Source organism: Cydia strobilella, chromosome 9 (assembly GCF_947568885.1).
Source record: "Cydia strobilella chromosome 9, ilCydStro3.1, whole genome shotgun sequence".
NCBI lineage: Eukaryota > Metazoa > Arthropoda > Insecta > Lepidoptera > Tortricidae > Cydia > Cydia strobilella.
In genome coordinates, this window is record NC_086049.1 from 12,570,605 (window position 1) to 12,592,484 (window position 21,880).

At 37.5% G+C, this 21,880-nt stretch overlaps 1 protein-coding gene across 1 annotated transcript in view; it reads right to left on the minus strand.

Annotated features, from left to right (window-relative positions):
* Nucleotides 1-17,244: 17,244 nt before the first annotated feature.
* LOC134744419 (uncharacterized) overlaps nucleotides 17,245-21,880 on the minus strand; it is a 291,804-nt gene continuing 287,168 nt past the window's right edge. Inside the window, exon 4 of the mRNA XM_063678232.1 lies at nucleotides 17,245-17,257. The gene's annotated coding sequence lies outside the window, so the exon portion shown is untranslated. The remainder of the gene's footprint in view (nucleotides 17,258-21,880) is intronic.

Below are 21,880 nucleotides of genomic sequence, written 5' to 3' on the forward strand. Positions count from 1 at the left end.
AACTTCCACCGCTTCTCCTATCTTAGGGACAGCTTTAAACTACCGCCTAAGGATTACCCCATCAAGGATGACGAAGTATACATCAATGCGTGATTATAATGTGTAAACGTAGATTTACGTGTCGCAGAGTCGTAGATAATTTATTTTTGATGGTGTGTCTATGTACCTACGTGTAGACTTAGACGAACGATTACCGTAAATCAAACAGGGGGCTAATTCCACTTGTTTTTATGATAGTTCCGGGCAAAATTTATTGCTGTAGGTCATCACATTAAGACTTGCGATGTCATGAGTCGTCAAAGAAATGTCAAATGGCGCCCCGAAGCTATTCGATTAAGTAATAATTTGAATTTCGAAAGGCGTGTAAATAACTATAACGTTAAGTAGTAAATGTTAGATGTGACCACAAGATGGATTTTAAAGATTGGATTTGTACTGTGATAGAGATTAGTACTCGCCTAAATACTATTGAAAAGGGTAATCTCAATTAATCGGTAGCGTAAACGAAAACCACAAGAAGTTATTAGGGTCACAACGTGTTCGCCACCGTTTTAGTAGGTTTTGCATGGGCACCCAAACCAGGTCAATGGTAAGAAAAAAGTTTTCATTTTTAAATAAGTATACATAACTGGTAGTAGGTACCTAATCAAACTCTAAGTTCTTAATAAGCAAAAACTACCTACCTGGATTTTTAGTGTGAAACTAATCAAATTGATAAAATCTTTAACCTACACATTTTAATTACGTTACCACACCACCGTCAAATAGGTGCTACACTACTCCTCTGGCGCAGCGACCCAAAGTGTGTTTTGGCCTCCAACACGACTGCTCGCCCTGTGCTGATTCTCGCCCTAGTTCTCCTGTGGTGTTGTGACACCAATGATGTTCGATTCGGAAACTATCTGTATGATAATACTATTACTTATTCTGTGCCATCTGTTCAAGTTCGGCGTTTCTGCGGATTCTCCAACTACCATCGGGTCTCTGCGATGGGCCTAGGATTTTGCGGAGAATCTTCCTCTCAGCCAGCAAAAGCTGACTTTCTTCCATCAGAGTTAGTGTCCAGGCTTCACATCCGTATGTTAAGATACGAATAGGTCGAATTTATTGTCGGGTATTGTTGTCGTTGATCGTACAGCCTAGGTATTTAAATTTGGCCACCCCTTTAAGCACAGTATCTCCGACAGGTAGATCTGCAGGTTTGCCTCGGACTGTTTTTTAACGTCGCATGTGGAGATAGTCTTAATCGTGGTTTATACGTAGGCCTACTTTAAAGCTTCGGTCTCAAGGGTCTTAGTCGCTACGGACCCCTGCCCTACTACTACCTAATAGAGCCAGGTCATCTGCATACCCCACCACCATATGGTACACTGAAATTAAATATTTGACTCAATACTGTCCGGTAACTAGGTAGGTAACCAATTATTTGTCTTCGTTATTGCTATATATAGTGTTGAATTTATAACAATAAGTTCAAGGAACAGTTTAATCTAAAGTCTGTTCTATATTGTCTGGAAAGTTTATAGCAGTGGGTTTTACTATTCAATTGTTCGTTCTTGTCGAGGAACCAACTTGTTACACAAACCAGTTTAATTAATCATTTTATACCAACAGAAATGTTTACATTTTATACTTAAATAGCAAACAAGACATTTTACTCAGTCATAATGTTGATCTTGAATGTAATTATTGTTTAATTAAATACTGTAAATCCGTAAGCTTAACAGTGAGCTTACGCTTTCTCTATAACTCTTTGTTTGTACTTAATAGGTACTGATTTGTACCAAATTTACCTTCAAGATATTTGGTATATATTAATTACTTAGGCCTACTGTCCACGACGCGTAGCTGCATAGACGCTGCATGAATACGCAGTGCAGCTGCCATGTAGCCCGGCGTACAGACGTTGTCCACGAAGCGTAGCGTAAGCGTATCGTAGCCTACATTTCCTTTCATTCGTGAGAATGTCGTCCAACGATGAAGACGTTATTTACAAAAACTCAACGTGCTATTCCTTGCGATGTAGCCCGGCGTATGACATGCAGTACGCCCAGCGGCGTGAAGCTTGCATGCAGCGTCGCTGACGCGACGTTGCCGCTCCGTCGACAGACTTGTGCGGTTTTGTATGTAGGCTGCAAGCAAGCGTAAGCGTACAGCAAGCGGTACAATGACGAGTACGCGTCTATGCAGCTACGCTTCCGTGGACAGTAGGCCTTACTGAAATTCATTTTTATAGACCTAAGCGAAACGAATGTAAAATATAACAAGGTAACTTGAAATAAGGTATATAATGACCAATGTATTAATCGTGTATTGATTTTCTAGAAAGTAATAAACATTTTAAAATACCGTGTACATGGGTTATTATTTTTGTGACATATATCTTAGGTTGAGATTACACCTGTCCAATTTCTTGATCCAATGTGCATGGCGTCTCTCTCTCTCTCACTAAGCAAAATGTAAGACGTAAATATATACTGGACAGCTGGAATACCACCCTTAGTAACACCTGAGGCCTAGACAATCGTTTGCAAAAAACGAAACGAAAAGCTATCATTTCCATACATTATTTACGGTTGTCTTGGAGTTTCGTTTCGTTTTCTGCAAACGATTGTCATCTTGGCTAGGCCCCCTAAACATCGAAGCAACGAACAGACAACAGGAGCATTATCAGTGTTTGAATGAAAAATAGCATGAGTTTCCTCTCACACTGCACTTATAAGATGTTTCTTCTCAAACATCATAGATTCATAGAGTTACATATTGTTAGGTTTCAAATCATGGACCTTTTATATTAAGAGCTACCGATTTTTATCAATATACATGTATATTCAAAATTAATAGTTTCAGAAAAGTCACCGATTTTGTGTTCTTGATGAACCGCGTTAGTTCTAATTACTCAATTTGTTACTTGGTTATTTCAACAAGTATGAATTTTCATTTCATTTTCATTTATTTATTTGCGTCAAACACATAAAAATGCATGCAAATACAATTTAAAAAAAAAACAGAGATCACAACAATATATAATAGAAATAATAATAATACACACACACACACACACATAACTTAAAATTAGACGGGTAAGTTTAACAATAATACATTAATATAAGGATCACAAATCAGGTACATTGTTCAAAAAACTTATCATAGTATTCATTTATGGAGTAAAAAGGACGGCTCAAAAAATATTATTTAACTGTTTTGACAAGTTTAAAACTTTTCTATACTTTTAATTTCGTCAGTCAATAAATTGTATACTCTTATGGCAGTATTATTAAAGCTTTTACCAAAATCTACATAATGTGCTTCATTTAAGAGGAACCTATTTCTATTTCGCAGTTTGTAATGTTGGTTAATGGTCGCACCCTGTTCCGCGTACAAGTCTTTTTTGGTGAACACATAAACACATATCCTGTACAGGTACATATAAATTACAGTCAAAATTTTGTTCTTTATAAATATACCTATTACGGTGCGACTCAGGTATAGTACGACATCCATCGACTATTCTTAGGGCTTTTTTTGCTTGAGCAGAAGTGAATTTATATTAGTTCCGTTTCCCTAGACCTCAATGCAATATCTTTCATAGCATAACAAGCCCCTGCTAATTTTATATTAATTTTATAGATTTGATCATGCCATCTCAAGTACGGATCAAGATCTACGCCTAGGATTTGCACACATTTTGCTTTACTGATTGGGATATCACAGTCAAAATCAGGACTTGTTGTGTAAGCCAAATATCCAGGAGTCCAGAATGTACTTCTTACATAGATTTGACTGGAAATTGTTATGAAGGTTATCAATGTATGTAGCCAGTTTCCGATCATTTCTCCGAACGTCTGAAACCATTAATAATCGCTGATTACTCGTACAATGGGATCAAACCGGTAGCTCGTAAGGGCCTCTATTGTTGGTCTGTGTTTGATCCGTACTGAACGCGACGCCCTGTATCTAGCCATAACAATGGAGATTGCAAAGCTGCTGATTTCCCACTATCCAAACTCAACCATTTGTTTATTGAACAATTAAGTCACACACTCACAAGTCTCTACGTCACACTAAAAGGAATTTCTCATATCACGAAGGCGGGGTACATGCGGAATCTAGACTCTTAACACCCTTAAATAACAAACATGATTGCCGACTTCGTGAAATGAAATACATACTCCATAGCGTAAATAAAATGATATATAAGATAAGATAATATTAAGAGTAAATAAGAGCGATTACAGCGGCAGTTAAGCCTTAGGGGGCTTTGTTCGCTGTCATAATTTTTATAATGTATATACTTTGTGTTAATAAATAAATGAAAAAAAGTAATTAAAGGAAAGAATAATTGTCTAAATCAGATTCGTGCAATGATTAATTCATGAGGCTTCCGACACAAGACAAGAACATATTCCATTTAAAATAAATCTCGCTGTAATCCTGCATATATTTACCAAAGATAGATATAACTCCGTAATAGATGGATACAGTCTAAGGAAAAAACGTGCCTCGAAAATCACAAAAATTTGATTCTCGATCAGATGGCGCCACTAGTTTTGGTACATCAATGTACCATATTCTGAGAAATAAATACATTTCATTTCATTTCATTTCCTACTCTCGTATAGAGGGCGTTGACGGTTTCGTTTGTTATTTATAATTTTAACGCATATCAGTGAATAAACATAGATCAAAATCATATAAAAATAATTAATGCAAATAACAAAATCATTTATCGATATTTAAATACATTTTATCGTATTTTTATAAATCTTCATTTTTAGTTTTAAAGTATGTCGATAGATGGCAGTGAATTTACAGTGGTTACAAAATTTACTATGACAGTACCGCTCTATCTTATTTCCTCTTTGTATTTACGAAACATGGATTCTGTGATTTCATCTTTAAAAAGTAGGTACGTAGAATAAAAGATGTTTTCATTTCTCATGCTCTGAAAGCCAGTCATTGTTTGTGTTTAACTAGCTAGCGGGTTGTAAATATGCTTCGACCCTAGGGAGTTTTATTTTGCAAATGTATATTTCTTTTACGGTTCGCGATTATTGTCGATTAAAAATGGACTTGTATTTTTAATTGGAAATTGCCGATTTCATAAATAATGAATATCAATGATCCTTTTACCTTAATTGTGTTCAGTGAAAGTTACCTCAAGAAAGGCAACAAGTTTATGTAAGTATACCTAAGGTAGTAAGGTAAGTCAAGTTTTTTTCAAATATATTATGTACCTAGAGTACCTACATGTACACATCTTCGTATTCGAATTAAAAAGTAGTGTTAACCTCAGATGAAAGAACCCATTTCTGGTGCTCGCTAGCAATACAGGCGTCTTTCATCCACAGAAAGTGCGAGTTCGTTTAACGCACACTGTGGTGGAGTGGACAAACTTTCAATTATCTCATGTAATGGTTAGAAGACGTAACAGGAAAATAAGCTACTAGAAAATAAAAAAATGGGAAAATATGCGAATGGTTAAAAAACGTAACAGGAAAATAAGCTACTGGAAAATAAAATCAATGGGAAAATATGCGAATGGTTATTAAAAATGCTTTCGGGAAAGGAAGCTATTGAGAAAAAATAAAATGGTAATAATTGCAAATGGCAAAAATCGCAATGTGGAAAAAACGATTTCCGGAAGAGAGAGTAAACACTTCAACAATATCAAATCCGTTACAGATTTTAAAAATATGAATGCCACCTTTTATTCTCTAGGTATTTAAATGTTAAGTCGCTAAGCTTCTTTGCTTAATTTGCTTTGAGGACCTTCCATAGTATTAAGTGTGAAATTATGTTACCTTGAATTCCGGCAGCTACCCCATTTCGGCAACCCGCAGGAAAGCGGAACTGGGTCAGTCCGGTGGAGGTACTCGAGGACACGGGGACGACATACTTGACGATTGCAACATACCCGAGTGCCTGGGAATGTTGCTATGGCTTCTGCTTGACCCTGTTGGGAAAATTTCAATAATTTCATATATGGTGGCAGCAGGTGGTACTGGAAAGCGGGACACAGTGCCGCTTATTTTCGTTCCGGCCATGTATATTTTTACCCTTGTATGACTTCTGTTTTTAATTTTAGTTGAGGTGTAAATTCGTCCTAACGGAAATCAAATCCGGGGCATTATAACGGGTGACGGAGTTTACCATACCTACACTGGGTATATTATAATATAGGTATACTCTAGCAAGCCAAGCCAACTTTGTCAGTAGAAAAAGTACAAAATTCAATTTCTATTGAAAAAGCTGGTTTGCTAGAGTATATGTTTAATACTCGTACCTATCTACATTTATTTCTTTACTCACTCACGGGTTTATTTGAATACAACCAGTAGAAATCTATGTACCAAAATCGTAATGTAACCTTTTCTATAAGTAGATATTACCTTAGCTGTGAAGTGACGTTAAATTAACATTGTGCCGCTGCCGCTAATTTGACGATTCAGCGAATTTGTCCAATTTAGATCAAATTGTGCCAGATCATTGGATTTGTAACCGAACACTAATTTAGTCATGTAATGAAGCAAATTCATGAAATCATGATAAATTGACTACCTATGTATTTCATTCAGTAAATGCGTTAAAAAAAATGTTAGTGTATAAATTACAAATCGTAACTATTTGTCTACAGTCGATTACCTTACTTAAGGAATAGTGTAGGTATTCCGAATGCTCAATGAAGGCAAACAAAGCTTTGGTCAAGCCCTAATTCATTCGGTCAGAGATTTGCTCCAGTGGTTTGAATATTGATCTGATAATGTGACATAGCAAAGATATCCAGAGATATTCATTAGGACAGTGACAAATTGAGAGTTCATTTTGGGTCGGGCAAATCTGAATCCTGAATCACGGCCCGCAATTCATCTTCGTCCATCAAGTTGCGGTGTCGTAAGTCACAAAGCTTTTGCGTTTAGGCAGACGAGTTTTCAAGACAGATTGTTTTATGTGTGTAATGCATTTGAGCCGCCAGCGCGTTTTGATAGTTTTGATAAAAACACATGTAGATAGGTAAGAATCATGAAAATAATAAAGTTAATATTTGGTGAAATTTGCGGTGGTAGAGTTTCTCGAAGTACGGATATTGCATATTTTGTAATGAAATATATACAATGATTATTGAATTCAAGTAATGACCAAATTATTACAGCATTATTGTAAAAATAACCCTAATGTCTTCGGGATAGAGATCAAAGTTTTTAAACAAAATTTCAATATCCTAGTCTTTCCCAATGATGATGTTTCTTTTTAAAAAGGTCCGACGAACACCCTCATCTAATTTGGAGCTCGTCGGACTGTTTCTTTTCAAAAAATATTTCCTTCACAACTTAACTAGACGGAACCCCGCTTCGCAGGGCTCCTGTTTCTGGGCGGTTTGCCCTTCGGGCATTTGAAGCTACCTAACGAACCTAACCTACCTACCTATTGATTTAGTGTGACGTGCGTGAAAATATCTAACCTACTTGCCTACCTACGGTTTTTTCCCCAAAATGTAATGTTTTCACGGACGTCACGCTAAATCAATAGGTAGGTTATTAGGTTTGTTAGGTAGCTTCAGATGCCCGAAAGGCAAACCGCCCGGCACAAGGCTCCGTCTAGTTAAGTTGTGCACTTGTGCAGTTTAAGTTTTTTTTAAGCCATGGTCACCCTAACGAAACCCACAACGTTTGAACTTACAGTTTAATTCGCTCCACGACGTTTGACGTTGACGCTATTAAGCGCACTAACATATTGCGTTCGTGAATTTGCAAACCGCTTCGCGGCCTTCGCGTTTATAAAATTACGATGCCGTTTGTAAACGGCGGATTCTTACAAAAAAAAAACAAAAGAAAAAAAAATGCCTGCGACATATACATCATGAAGAAGCTCGATCCGGAATTGGCGTAGGCGTATTTTTTCTTCAAGTCAGACAGACATTTGTATTTTCTCGCGCACGCACGGATAACTACATTTTCTTATTAGGCCCGTCAAGTTGGCGGAAAACTAAAGCTTTATACAAGATAATAATAAAATATCTTCCTATATATAACATGGATTAGAACCTATCTATGAGTAGTGTATAATAAAATAACAGTTTAAACAAATTCTAGGCTATACCTATACACAGATTATTTGTGACGTTTTCAATCAAAAGGTACCACATTGTCGCTTGTCGATAAGGTTGATTTCTAATTGAAACTATATGAAAATAGCGCCTTACTGACAAGCAACAGTAAGTACCCTTTTGGTTGAAAATGGCACTTTTTTTTTCTCTCAATTTTATTGTAGAATATATCGTTTAAGTACAACGTAGGTATACATATACTTATTTGAATGTTTATTTGAATATTTCATTTCAAAATGAGTTACTGCTCTTATGCTTAGTGCGGCAGTATATATTTTGGCACCTCCAGATTTTAACTAGGTACTATTTCTTAAGTTTTCCACATCATAGCATTTAAATACCTAAGTTAATTTTAATCTTCTAAAATTTATTTTGTACTAAGCAACATCTAAATTTACTTGGATCAAACGCTTGCGATGCAAACAACTGACGGTTAATTTAATTCGGTCAGTAATCAAAGAAACTTCATCGCATTTTTTACCTTTTCAGTTTAAGTCACACGTGTTTAAATAATAAATAAATTCTGAGACGTAGCAACAGCAAACTGTTCGAACTTATGTGATACCTAATTAAGATTGGGACATTAGAACTTGGTAGATTTGCGAGGGGTCGGGTGGTCGTTAGGACTCGCCCACTTAGTCACAGTAGGCTCCGAGGTTCACTTGATATTAGCTCTATGCTCTGCGCACTACTAACTACGCTTGAAGTAAACGTCCAAATTTGAGTTTAGCCAGTTTTTGGCTATAATATTTAGTAGTTTAAAGCACTTATTCTTATCGACAAATTTCAATGAGAAATTAGCTTTAATATAATCTACTAAGTATATAACTTTTTTTCTTCCTATCATCTAATCTTTCGATTCCAGTAGGGCTCTACGACGCTCGAGTTACTACACATGTAGCATGGTCGCCTCCCCTGCAATGTGATGTGAATTGACCTCATATGTTTACGAGTAACTACCTAGCTACTTATAAAGAAATAAACAGCGGGAGTTCACATTTCCTTTTTTCATTTTCAATGTAGATGTAATAGTTATTTGTTATACAAGGGTGCAAAGTTGTATTTTACCCGCGAGTGTGGAATTGAAACATGAGCAAGCGAAAGGATTCTATAGTTGAACCACGAGCGAAGCGAGTGGTTCTAAAATAGAATCCTGAGCGTAGCGAGTGTTTCAACACACGAGAAGTAAAATACATTTGCACCCGTGTGTAACACAAAACTTTTCCCCTCACTATAGCGAGGAAAGTGCAACATCCACAGGCGTTAGATCATCTTCATCACTGGAATCACTAACTTTTTTACGATATTATAACAGAAAACACTAGAAATTCTGATTTTTACGTGAGTCGGTGAGAAGAACAGTAAAAATTTTGTTGACAATGTTGACATTTCTGTTCTGACGTATGAAATGTCAACGATGCGTTTTGAAATTGCATCGATTCAACTTGTGCGTTCAGAATTATATTTAACATCATTACAAAAAATCTAACGTTTCTTATGGAATTTTAAGGTTTATGACTTAAAATTATTAAATAAAGCTAAATTTGGTATTTTTTACTAGATTCTCAAACCATTTACTTAATGATAATTAATATCGAACGAACCATTATCATGAGCGTTTTACGTTTTGTGATCTGTCAAGCTACTTAAACACGCTCCATCCAAGGTCAAATTACTTTTCCCACTAGTGGATAAAATGCGTTTTTCCCCGCTTGTTTTAAAGGATAATAGACGGCTTTCCGAGCTAGTGAGGGGAAAATAGTATTCGACCGTTTACTCTAACAGCCTCATAACTCGACTTTAATTTAGGAACTTTATATAGCTGTTCATAAGGTTGCTTTGGAAATAATGCCATTGTACTTGTAGGAAGTTCAGAGAGTAAACACTAAATACCCATTGTCTGCCGTATTTTTCTTTAGTTTTCATTTGTTGTTTCCGCACGAGGACGAGAATTGAAATGAATTTTTCTATTCTTTTTTCCAAATTAAATGTATAAATAATTAAATATTAACTGCAAAGGTATTACAAGGCATGGCTGTTGACGTTGATTAAATTAAATGACTGAAATACTATATTTCAGAAAATTTGGTTTTTAGCAAATAAATACCTAATGTCGATGTTACCGTATAGGCACAGCACAGTTAAGTAACCAACCCCCAGTCCCTAAGTCGTTAGTATGTCGTTAGAATAAGTAAGGTATTTTATACCAGTCACCTTAACGAGGCACTGAAATAATAATAAAGCTTTTTCGTTTAAACACTGTTCTAGCTTCTAGCTAAGTATTCCTTATCGCAGTAAATATTGAGTATAGGTATCTACCTACCTCCCTCTAGATAGGTACTAAGCATAGTACGATGGAAACTAAGTACCTATATATATACTTAGATATTAATAATAAATAATAATATTTCAGCCTATATAACGTCCCGCTGTTGGGAACAGGCCTCCTCTTATGCACGAGAGGGATTGGGCTATAGTCCCCACGTTAGCCCAATGCGGGTTGGGGACTTAGACATTATTACAGGGCATCTAAAATTATAAAAGGAGCCAAGACTACTCCTCTACTACTTATATATATATATATATACTTAGATACGCACTAAATACTAAGATAAGTGGTACAATAATTTGGCAAATGGCCAAGAATAAAGAAAAAGTTGGAGATCACTCATTCGTAACGAGTAAAGTTCGCTCGGCTCGCCCTTTCATCGTTGTAACACTCAAAACACAGGTAATGTGATACGTCAAGGACATACGACTAAGATCTCTAAGAAATAAGATGCGGCAGAAATATCTGTTGTATATACCTATTTAAAACTTACCAATTTTATTTTACTAACATTTTCTTGCTAAAAAGTATGCTACCCGTATCGGTTCCAATCTGGTTTCAATATTGTGTAACTGTACCATAGATACTGTACTAAGGTATTGATTTCACGTATACATTTTTATTACTCCTGTGATAAGCTTTTATCGGACTCATCAGCGAGGTTGTCCGACGAAGTTGGCTACCAAAAGTGTAATCCGACACAAACCGAAACTTTAACCGCACGCCCTGATTTGCGCTTTATATCTGCCGGGCTTGCACATGATTGGCGCTATGAAGTGGACAAATAAATACTTAAATCTCGTTGTGATCCTTTTAAATTTACAGTAATCGATACGAGGTAATATTGTGGCGTGATTAAATTAATCTAATATGTATTCAACAGATTACAAATCCGCGCACGGGTTAGGGATATATTCGAACCTTGACCGTCCTGCGGTTGGCAGAAATCCTCTGGAGGCCCACATAGGCTAATAAATCTCTACGTAATCATATGAATAGATAAAAAATAAATTGGCTCTAATGGAAAGCCGATAATCCGGCAGATTCCGGAGGCACGTAGTGCGGCACAAAGCCAGCAAACGAGCGGATTTCCCCGGGGATTGTGGGGGCCCACCGCACTTGGTAATGGAATATCAAATAGAGCTGAGAAATTAGAGATTAGAGTTAGTTACTATAGAATAAGCTAGCTAGCATATATTAGTTAACGAAAAAGAGAATGCTACGCACTTGACTCGCATGTCAATCAAATTAAGCAGTCAAGTATTGCTACGAAACATTTTCTTATGTAAAACGGCGTAGCTAAATTTGTTGCTGAATGAATAAAATAAGGGATTATTACATCTACCTTTTCGTCAGACACATTCTGTAGATAGGGACAGAGAAAAGGTTATGCTATATGCTAGTCAGTTTCGGAATAATAAATGCAAGGCTACCAAAGCGCTTACTGCAGGCAAGCTTACTGCTGGTTCGCCTTAGAGCATTGCTTTAAGGCGATCTAGATTTAATGTGATTAAGTATATCAGGTAAGCTCAGAGGTGCAACTAAATAAATGTTTTATGAATTAGGTACATTTGGTAGCAGAAGCAGAACCGACGTACCCGGATCAACTTCCGGCTGCCAAGCGCCGGCATCTGCTACTGTCAGCAGTAAACAGCTCGAAACATTCGACAATTGCGAGGATTTCCTCTAATTCTATAAATATACCTCGTAAAATATTATTGTGATACTTACCTTAAAAATATCTATCGACTGAGGAAATTTTCTAGGAAACTGCGATTGAAGGTCAGACGCTTTCGACAATACAAGAGTTTGGGATTACAGGACCCCGAAGTTTACAATGCGACTGCCGTATGTGACTTGTCGTTTGTGAACACCTTACTAACTACCTAACTAGTGCAAAACTTAATTTATAGTTCATGAGTTTCATGACAAAAAATATGTTTGTGGATATAGATAACAATATAGAGCTGTTGACACCATTAGAATTTCGTCACCGTCCGTTTTACAGACATTGTTTCAATTAAATTTGAGTACCGTAAAATGGGGTGAGTAGGGTTAGCGGGGATAGTTGGGTTATGAATGGGGAGAGAAGGTATGAAAGGGGGGTGAGATGAGATTTTAAGGCTATACTGCTACAAAAATAATGTATTCCAATTTAACATGGAGCTAGTACATAATAAAAAAAAACGATCCAACAATCTTCCAAAATCACCTTTGTATGAAAACCCATTTCACCCCAATTACGAGGGACTACGGGGTGAGGTGGGATTTCCTGTTTATCGTCAAAGTTATGAAATGGAACTACCCAAAATAAAATAAAAACTAAAATACAAACGTCCAGAACATTTATAATATACACCATTCAGTTTTCAGATGTAAAAATAAAATGTTAAACAAAAGCGAGCGTTCGTCTCATGCGACCATTAAAAGTTTGATCTCCGATTCCGCATAGTTAGAGAGACGCCGCACTAGCGTCTCCCGAGTCCCGAGCAAGCGTTGGCGTCTAGTCAACTTTATGGCTGCTGCTCGACGCAACGTTGGCGCAATTGCGCAACGACGTCATTTTCTATAGCGCTGACAAGACGCCGACACCCAAAAAACGCTAGTGTGGGGTGACATAGTTGTAATGAATGACACGGATCTATAGGTCTCACTAATAACATGTATTTGATCCCCTATACTAGGGAAACATTCGCCTGCTCGGTAAGCAAAGGAGAATAACAAGCCGAATGATTGATTGACTCCCTTACACATGTTATTAACAAAAATGTCACGTACCTAAACACCAATAAGTATGCCGTACCTACAGAGTCCATTAAGTAAACTCTCCATTCTGACGTCCTTACGTTACTTAAGTATGTATGGACGTATTTTTGCAAACGGGAACCAACTCACAAAATATTTTGAAAATCGAACCTTAATGTCAAAGCATGTAGTACAAATTTGAATGATTTCGTGTGGGTTGGTTCCCGTTTGCAAAAATACGCCCGTATGTAATGTTAAAGGGGCGGATGGATATATTCCGAAATGCGATTGCGATGCGAATATACAGACTAATAAACTTCGATTTTTGACAAAGTAGCGTTCCGCGCTCGAGGTCTCAAACTTGGATTATTCGTTGGGCCAACATCATAAACAAGTCTGCAAAAAATCAGAACTACCGGATTACAAAAGGCAACAAAGTTACTGGATTATAATAGTTGTAGATTTTTAGAATCACGTTACGTAATCTACATGGTAATAATAATATTTAGAGGGATTAATGAATGATTAATGATGATTTAGGGAATGATTTAATGTTAGTACCTACAAAGATAGATATAACTCCGTAATAGATGGATACAGTCTAAGGAAAAAACGTGCCTCGAAAATCACGAAAATTTGATTCTCGATCATCGATGGCGCCACTAGTTTTGGCCTACACTCGTATAGAGGGCGTTGACTGTTTCCTTTGTTATTTATAATTTTAACGCATACCAGTGAAAGAACATGGGTCAAAATCATATAAAAATAATTAATGCAAATAAAAAAATCATTTATCCATATTTAAATACATTTTATCGTATTTTTATAAATATTTATTTTTAGTTTTAAAGTGTCGACAGATGGCAGTGAATTTACTGGGGTTACAAAATTTACTATGACAGTACCGCTCTAGTATAAGTTACTCTATGGTACCTATATATGTCTCACAACAGTTTAAATTCGAATATTTAGAGGGCTTTATATTATAAAGCCATACTGAACAGCTTTTACTATGGGGCCAACCCCTTCTTATATATTGCAAACCATAAATCAGCTGTTCCGTAAAAACATCATTCGGTGAAATATAATATCTGTAGTAAAAGTTATTGTTTAGTGGCCTACAAAATATATTTCAAAGCATGAGTAGACGTAACAAAAACATCTCATTTATAAAAGAGTAGCCCGATAGAGAAAAGACAAGATTTGCTTTCGATTTGAAAAGTTTGGGTAGGTAGCTAATAGCTACAACACTCCTGAGGTGCCGATATGATTGATTGATCCGTCACAGTCTAACTATTATTATCAGTTGCTCTACCATACTACTAGGTATGCCTAGTCTATGAACTTTATGTTCGTGAAGAATAATAAATTCAAGCCGCCAAAAATTGTTAGTTTTTTGTTTTATAAAAAGACGCAAATTATTTCAAAGAATAGAATGAGCGTTAAAACGTTAAAATGAGCTACGCCGGCAATAAAATTAATGTAGAAAATACATTATAGCGGCAGGGGTTGTCATCAATTTTGGTAATGGGGCGGCAAAATGACGCGTTTCGCGTCGTAGTTTGTAAGGAGCCACATCCATCAAACATCCGAGAACTCCCGAGACTGTCAGTAGACCTGAGATCAAGACACATTGTAGTATAACACGCGTGACTGTCAGGGTCGGTTGCACCAAACCGTCTGTCACCGTTAAAGCGTTCGCTTTTTATTGTATGGGAATTTCCATAGTACTCTGTAGTAATATTGATCAGTATGTTAAGTGTGCAGTGTCTGCGTCTTACGTAAGCGAACAACTCGCGAACGCGAAGCGAAGCGAAGCGGTGCGGCGCGGCGGGCCCACGGCGTTCGCGTTGCAACGAGATCACCCACGTCGGACACTTCTATAGGTTTCAAAGGATTGATTCACACCGCGCCGCATCGCTTCGCTTATTAGCGTTCGCGTGTTGTTCGTCTACGTAGTACGCTGCGTTACTCAACAACACGAATTTGTTCATAAATAGGTACGCAATATTATGCCTACCTATTACCTATTGTTATTACTATTCTACGAAAAACACATTCAGTTATAGAGAGGGAGTTAGAATAACGCAAGAAATATTTGAAATACTTTTTTTTTTTTTATTATAAACTGATCGGCGATTGGCCCTAGTCACACCTGATGGAAAGTGAAGACAGGGCCTAAGATGGAGCTCACCGGTTCAGTAACAGCCTAATATTCACTCTTGTTTTAAAGAGACCGAGGTCATATTGATCAGGGAATACAGATGGCGGGAGCGCATTCCATTCCTTAGCCGTCCGTACCAAAAAGGAGGAGGCAAAACGTTTCGTCCGAACGAATGGAATGTGGACCACGAACGGGTGCATTCGCTCCCCGCGCCTGGATGTCCGATGATGGAAAGGGGAAGGTGGGATCAGGTCGTGCAGTTCCTGTGCGCACTCCCCGAAATGTATCCGATAGAACACCGATAGGCAAGCGACTCGACGGCGATGCTCAAGGCTCTGTATCCTTGACTTGACAGATGGGTCATCGCCAAAGAGTCTATGAGCCCGGCGCTCTACTGAGTCCAGGGCCGCCAGCTGATATTTGGCAGAACCGTCCCATAGGTGGGAGCAGTATTCCATGCACGAGCGTACCTGTGCTTGGTATAGGGAGAGAAGCTGATTCGGCGTGAAATAACTTTAAATAGGACACCAAGTTTTTTGGCAGCAGTTTTACTTATGGCGTATATCGAATAGAAACCCAGAGATGATATCTAGGTACGCCAGCGCGTCAAAGGACCCGACGCAATGTGTTGTTAACATAGATATTGTCATAAGAACGTGAAATATACGGAGGATAATACATTTACACTGACACTGACCTAACGAGGGTTTCGTGGTTACCTAACTACGTTTATTTGACCTATAGCAAGGCAGATAAGCATAATTTAAACTTAATAAGTTCATGTTAGTAATTTCATGTCATTTATGAACTATATAAGTTAGTAACAAATGGGAAATAATGAAAGTAACATTACAAAAGTGGTTAGTTTACAGTTCTAGCGATAACATAAAAGGATAAATGCATATAGGTAAAATTTTCCATAAGAGTAATTATTTTTGGCCCACTGGCACCTCTTACTTACCCCACCTTACAATGTAAATATACTGTAAATAGCTGCCATATAGCCTATAATTTACATTGGAACAGTGTTCAGTGCAATTTAATTTACCGCGTTCCTAAATTAATTAGCATTACAAAGGCTTTTAATTACAAGTATTACAACGATGATCGCGCGGGATACCCGAGAGCGACCGAGTGAACAGAGTATGATAGGTCGACCGCGTCTAGCCTTAATATGTAGTCATCCATCGATGTCCATCATGTCCAATGGATTAACAAAATTAGTTCAAAACGAGTATAGTATTTATACCTTAATCTGACTTTTATGAAGGAGTGAATTTACTGTACGGTAGTACTATTAGTTATTTTGTGTTCAATGAGGCATTTTGCCTGGTATTCCGGATAAAGGTTGTTCAAGAAGTGTCAGCATTGCCTATATATATGTGAGACTTGCGAAAGTGGCAAGCGTCAAAGACTAACAAGCCAATTCGAACACACACTGATCGGAATGATATTTAAATTATGACATTTAGTTATCGCGTGCGCCTCGCTCGTTTCGGGGTGATTTAAAATGTAGCTGTGTATTGTGACTTTGTTGCTAACCTAGTTTATAAATTACCTACACTTTTACTTACTTAACATAATACAAATCTGCTGATCTGATCATGCCAAGCCACCAGTCCGTAGCTGACCATTATAACTTCTTACTAACCGCCTCAGTTAAACAGTAAACAATCAATGTCCTGTTTGGTCTAAATATCAATTATCTTCATTAAATATTGCCTCACTCAGCGACCGTTGCTTAGATCTTTTATAAAATCATTAGGCCTTTGTCCGGGGGCCTGTGTGTTCTAATTAGATAGATCAAACTTACCTTGAGGTGAATTATTAGGCACTAATATTTTTAACGAGATGAATATTCAACGAAAAAAATAGGAAAGAAAGTAATCTGTAGAAGAATATAAATTACATTCTAATTAGCTAATTTTGCGACTCCCGGGCCATCTCGAGCAAAATCAAAAAGTGTGACGCACCAGTGAAGGCTAGTACATAGTAATAATTAAGGAACTCATGTAGAAAAATTTCATCAGGTAATATAAATGGCAACATTTCTGATGACTCGTGAGTAAATATAATCCGTACACAGTCTTATGGCAAACAATGTGGCAATGAATCAATTATCTTAAAGAACGGCCTACGGGCCGCAGTTGTTTACTGAAACAAAACTTCCAACCAAACCCTACACCCACAAGCACTTATACAACTTATATAGTTGTTTAAGAACGTGAGGGTAAACAGCGACATCTTTCAACGATAATCTTGCAATGAAATACCTATGGAAATTTAGGTAATTTTTTTTGCCGGTGTGGGAATGCAGTTACCATGCATCGTTCCCCCTGGCCTGAAGTGGGCCCATTATGAGGGGTATGTGGGACTCTCACCTCCAGGCTCTTTCCATTGAGTAAGAGGGGGAGGAGACTACCTACTAAACCCACACCGGCGTTTCCCACAAAATGCCGTTTGGGGAGGCGTCCTGGGATTCCGAACATACTACCACGACGCCCCCTTGGCAGCCCTGGCCGGAGTGGAAGGCTTACGCCGGGCACTCGCACCTAAGGGCGAGAGGGTCAGAAACCCTTTGACTCTCCCCCCCAGACGTGTTCCCCTACGTCTGCGCCGAAGCAAATGCGCGTCTACCTCTTCCTCGGGCAGCCGCTCCACTGCTACCTTTTGTAGCCTCACTACTTCACAAAAGGTCTCCACCTCCTTCCATGATCACTTGCTGTGTAATATGGCCAAAACAACGTTGTACTTAATATTTCATCTATAATTGAGGAAAAAGTTCTTGATCCCTAATGGCACTCCCTAGTTAAAATGGACCTCAAATCGCGGAGTAAAATCGATCTTTGTATAGGTAATGCTTTGAATGACCAGAAGCATCTAGTAGTATTTATGTAAACCCCGAGAATCACGTGGTTAGCGTTGTCAATAACATAATCAGCTACAGGCTTCGTCACAAAATAATACAGCAATAAAATCCGCAACAGGCTTCGTCACAACACATAACATAATGGATATCAGAAATGATATTCTTAACATCATATTACACGGACATCTTCAGGTCTCAAGCGATACACGATACACGGAAAAAAGTGCAGATTACTTTTACGCTACTTAGTCTGAAAAAATTGGTTCAGGACAAAGTTCCGCAACGTGGTTACATTACAACGCTCAAAGAACTAGCTGCGATCGTACGTCAGTGCGGTTAAATATGCAGTTAACAAACAGCGTGGCTTACTTTATGGTGCCTTTGATCTGCACACATTTCCTTTTTACAGCATCACCTCAACTTTGTTCTCCTGTTATTCACATTTCTTATATTTTATTGTTGTAGAATTAGACCAAGCTAAGTTGGCAGTGATTTTGATAGCCCAGAGGGTGCAAGTGTTATTTAAACGTCATAATCTCATAAAAGTTTGACGTTTAAATAACATTTGCACCGTCTGGTCTGTCAAAATCGCTGCCAACTTAGCTTGGTCTAACTCTAGTATTACAGACACAAATAAAAAACAAAATTAGGGTCTTCACTACGGAGTCTTCGGAGTCCGGACATATGAGTGACCTATAAGAAAGAGCAGCAGACACTAGATTAATCGCCACTATTCCGTTTACAGCTTTAAGGCTCCCACTGCTCGTAAACCTAATGAAAACATACGACCCCCGTCAATACACTTTGTCTATCTTACTGGTGCACGTTCGAGGGTTATTTACTTAGAGTTGGAGCCGATTTACCTGATCGATATCATGGCCAAACCAAACTGGCATAAGACTGCGAAGATTACCATAGGTATATGTGAGGTAAGACGCGCAACGCAACGCGAGACGCAAAGCGCATTGCCGCGGCCCTTCAAAAATCCGTACACTCCTTTTTTGAAAAACCCCATACTGTATTAAATACAAGAAATAGGTACTAATTTTACAAAACTAAATTAATTTTCTGTTTCCCTTTACTAAATCACTAAATCGGTTGTTCAAAAGAATGTGTAAAAAAAATATATGTCGGCTTAGGGCCGTTGTCAGGGTCCTTGGGTTGCTCAAGATCCGACATGTGGGCGTGTAAGACGACTATTTTAGCAATAGTAAGTAAAACAATGGAACACTTTTAATATGCGGTATATTGATCAAAACAAATGACACATTAATCACTCTCAATAATTAACAACAACAATGATTTACTAGGAATATTCTAAGTCAATCAATAGAGGCACAACGATCCGTCGGAGGTTCGCAACAGAATGCCGGCGCGAGTGCAGTGGACCGGTTTTTATGCCTCCCCACTGCTTGTCGCCGCACCGCTCCGAAGTTTCGTTAGGTGGCGCCATCTGGTCTGAAGCGCACCTTGGCCTCAATTTAGTCAATAGATCATCTTATTTTATTTTGCCGACATATATTTGTTTTTCACTAGCTAGACGGACTCCACTGCATCGGGGCTAGAATAATAGCGCACCATGAGCGCACCGATATAGCACAACGCCGATGGTAGACCTGCCTCGTCATACAAGACAACCGAAAGGAAAATATAGTTGGTCAAACCTAATTGTCAATAAATAGGAACAAAAAAACTATACTCATCATTTTCTTTTGGATGCACTAGTGTAAAACAAAGATAGTATGATCTCTGTCTATGTTTGAAATGAGACAGTCCTTTGACAAACTATATATATCTCTGGTAAAAGACAGTATCTGCACTGTCAAAAACATAATGTCTCTTATTCTTATATATCCGCCATATAAGAAGGCATAAAATACGTGTGAAGTACTTTTGGATATATGCCAAACCTATCAGTTATTTACTAAGTGCTATCACTATATTTAACAAAAAAAAGTCCTTAAGAGGCCGGTGTCGATTTTAGTCGCAAAAATGTAAAATTGATAGATTTAGTCCGTGAAATTTTACACCCTTTGTTACCTAATTGAAATAACAAGTACTGGTTTCTATTAGCACGTCTTCTTATCTTACCTTTTATCAGATAATTTTTTTGAAAACAGACTCACTAAATTAGTAATGTTTGCTTTTCTGATGGACGTTTAGGTAAACGCGCGTAAAGCACTGATTTTGTCGCTCTTATTTGTAAATTTCGTAAAGTTTGGACTGCTAAACATGGTAATTTTGTATTACACATATCAGGAACTTGACGTTTATCAGACTACATTTTTATTATTATGACTTTGAAGTAGTGTAAATGAAAGTTAGACGAAATCAATTTTCTCCAGAAATTACTTCAAAACAAGTGACACTTTCTCTGAAAATCGACTTAATTTCAACGTAATTTTGATACTTAAACAATCTACAACATTTGCTGAAACTATTCTTATACATCATTTTTTGATGAATTTTTAAAAACTGCCCCTTCTCTTCATGCATTACCGGTGACGCACGCTCGCGACCTCATTATTAAAAGGCAAGATGAGAAGACGTGCTAATAGAAATCAATACTTGTTATTTAGATATTACGTAACAAAACGTGTATAATTTCAACGACTAAATCTATCAATTTTACATTTTTGCTCCAAAATCGACTACGGCCTCTTAAAAAGAGGTCAGGGATAATTCATGTCGAGAAATTGTGATAGAGCTGTTCATGGTGAACAACAGACATATATACATCTTATAGTGCACTGCCTTATGGGAATATAGTTCAGATCCGGAAACCGCTACCAAATTTTAGTATGTTGTTGGGCGGCGGCGCCGGCCATCTACTTCAGCGAAATTACGTCATCAGAATGACTCCCGCCTCGTTGCGAATATTGCATTTTGCACCCAAACTATGCATTGCACATACACGTGTGGGGTATTAAACGAAAGCCAATAAAATATTATATATTTCTCTAATACACTATGTACCAGAATATACAATAGTTTAAGAGAAATTTAAAAATAAATAAAAATGATGAAATTTTTTTTCGATTATTTGGGTTTTTCAACCAAACCAAAAGTCGGACGTTAAAGCAATGTACTACAAGATTAAAGCTGATGTCTTAAGCCATACAATGATATCAAAATAATCAAAATCAGACCAACAGTGTGAAAATTGTGCATGAAAATGTAGGTATTTGCTAGAACAAATGCATTAAAGTTTAAAAAATCGAAATTGGTTATTTTCAGGATAATTGATACGAAATGCTTTCCCCGGTGTTATTCAAAAAATTTGAAAGTGTGACGATCTGATGATATCAGTCGGTAACATGCCTAGGAATTTCATGATCTGCCTGATTTTACGATCGGCCACCAACATATAGATCGAGAATCTGGTTATTATCGCAGGATGATGGATCTTTGGTGTTGTGTCCGGAAGTTTTCGTTAGATGAATTGATTAATTAAACACTTATTGAAGTAGGTAATTTACTCATTTAATAACCTAGACTTAATTAAAAAAGTCTAGACTAGATTGATACTCCGCCTCCTAAATGGCTTCTCTTAGGCACCTGAAATAGTTATTTGTTATACAAGGGTGCAAAGTTGTATATTACCCGCGAGTGTGGAATTGAAACACGAGCAAGTGAAAGGATCCTATAGTTGAACCACGAGCGAAG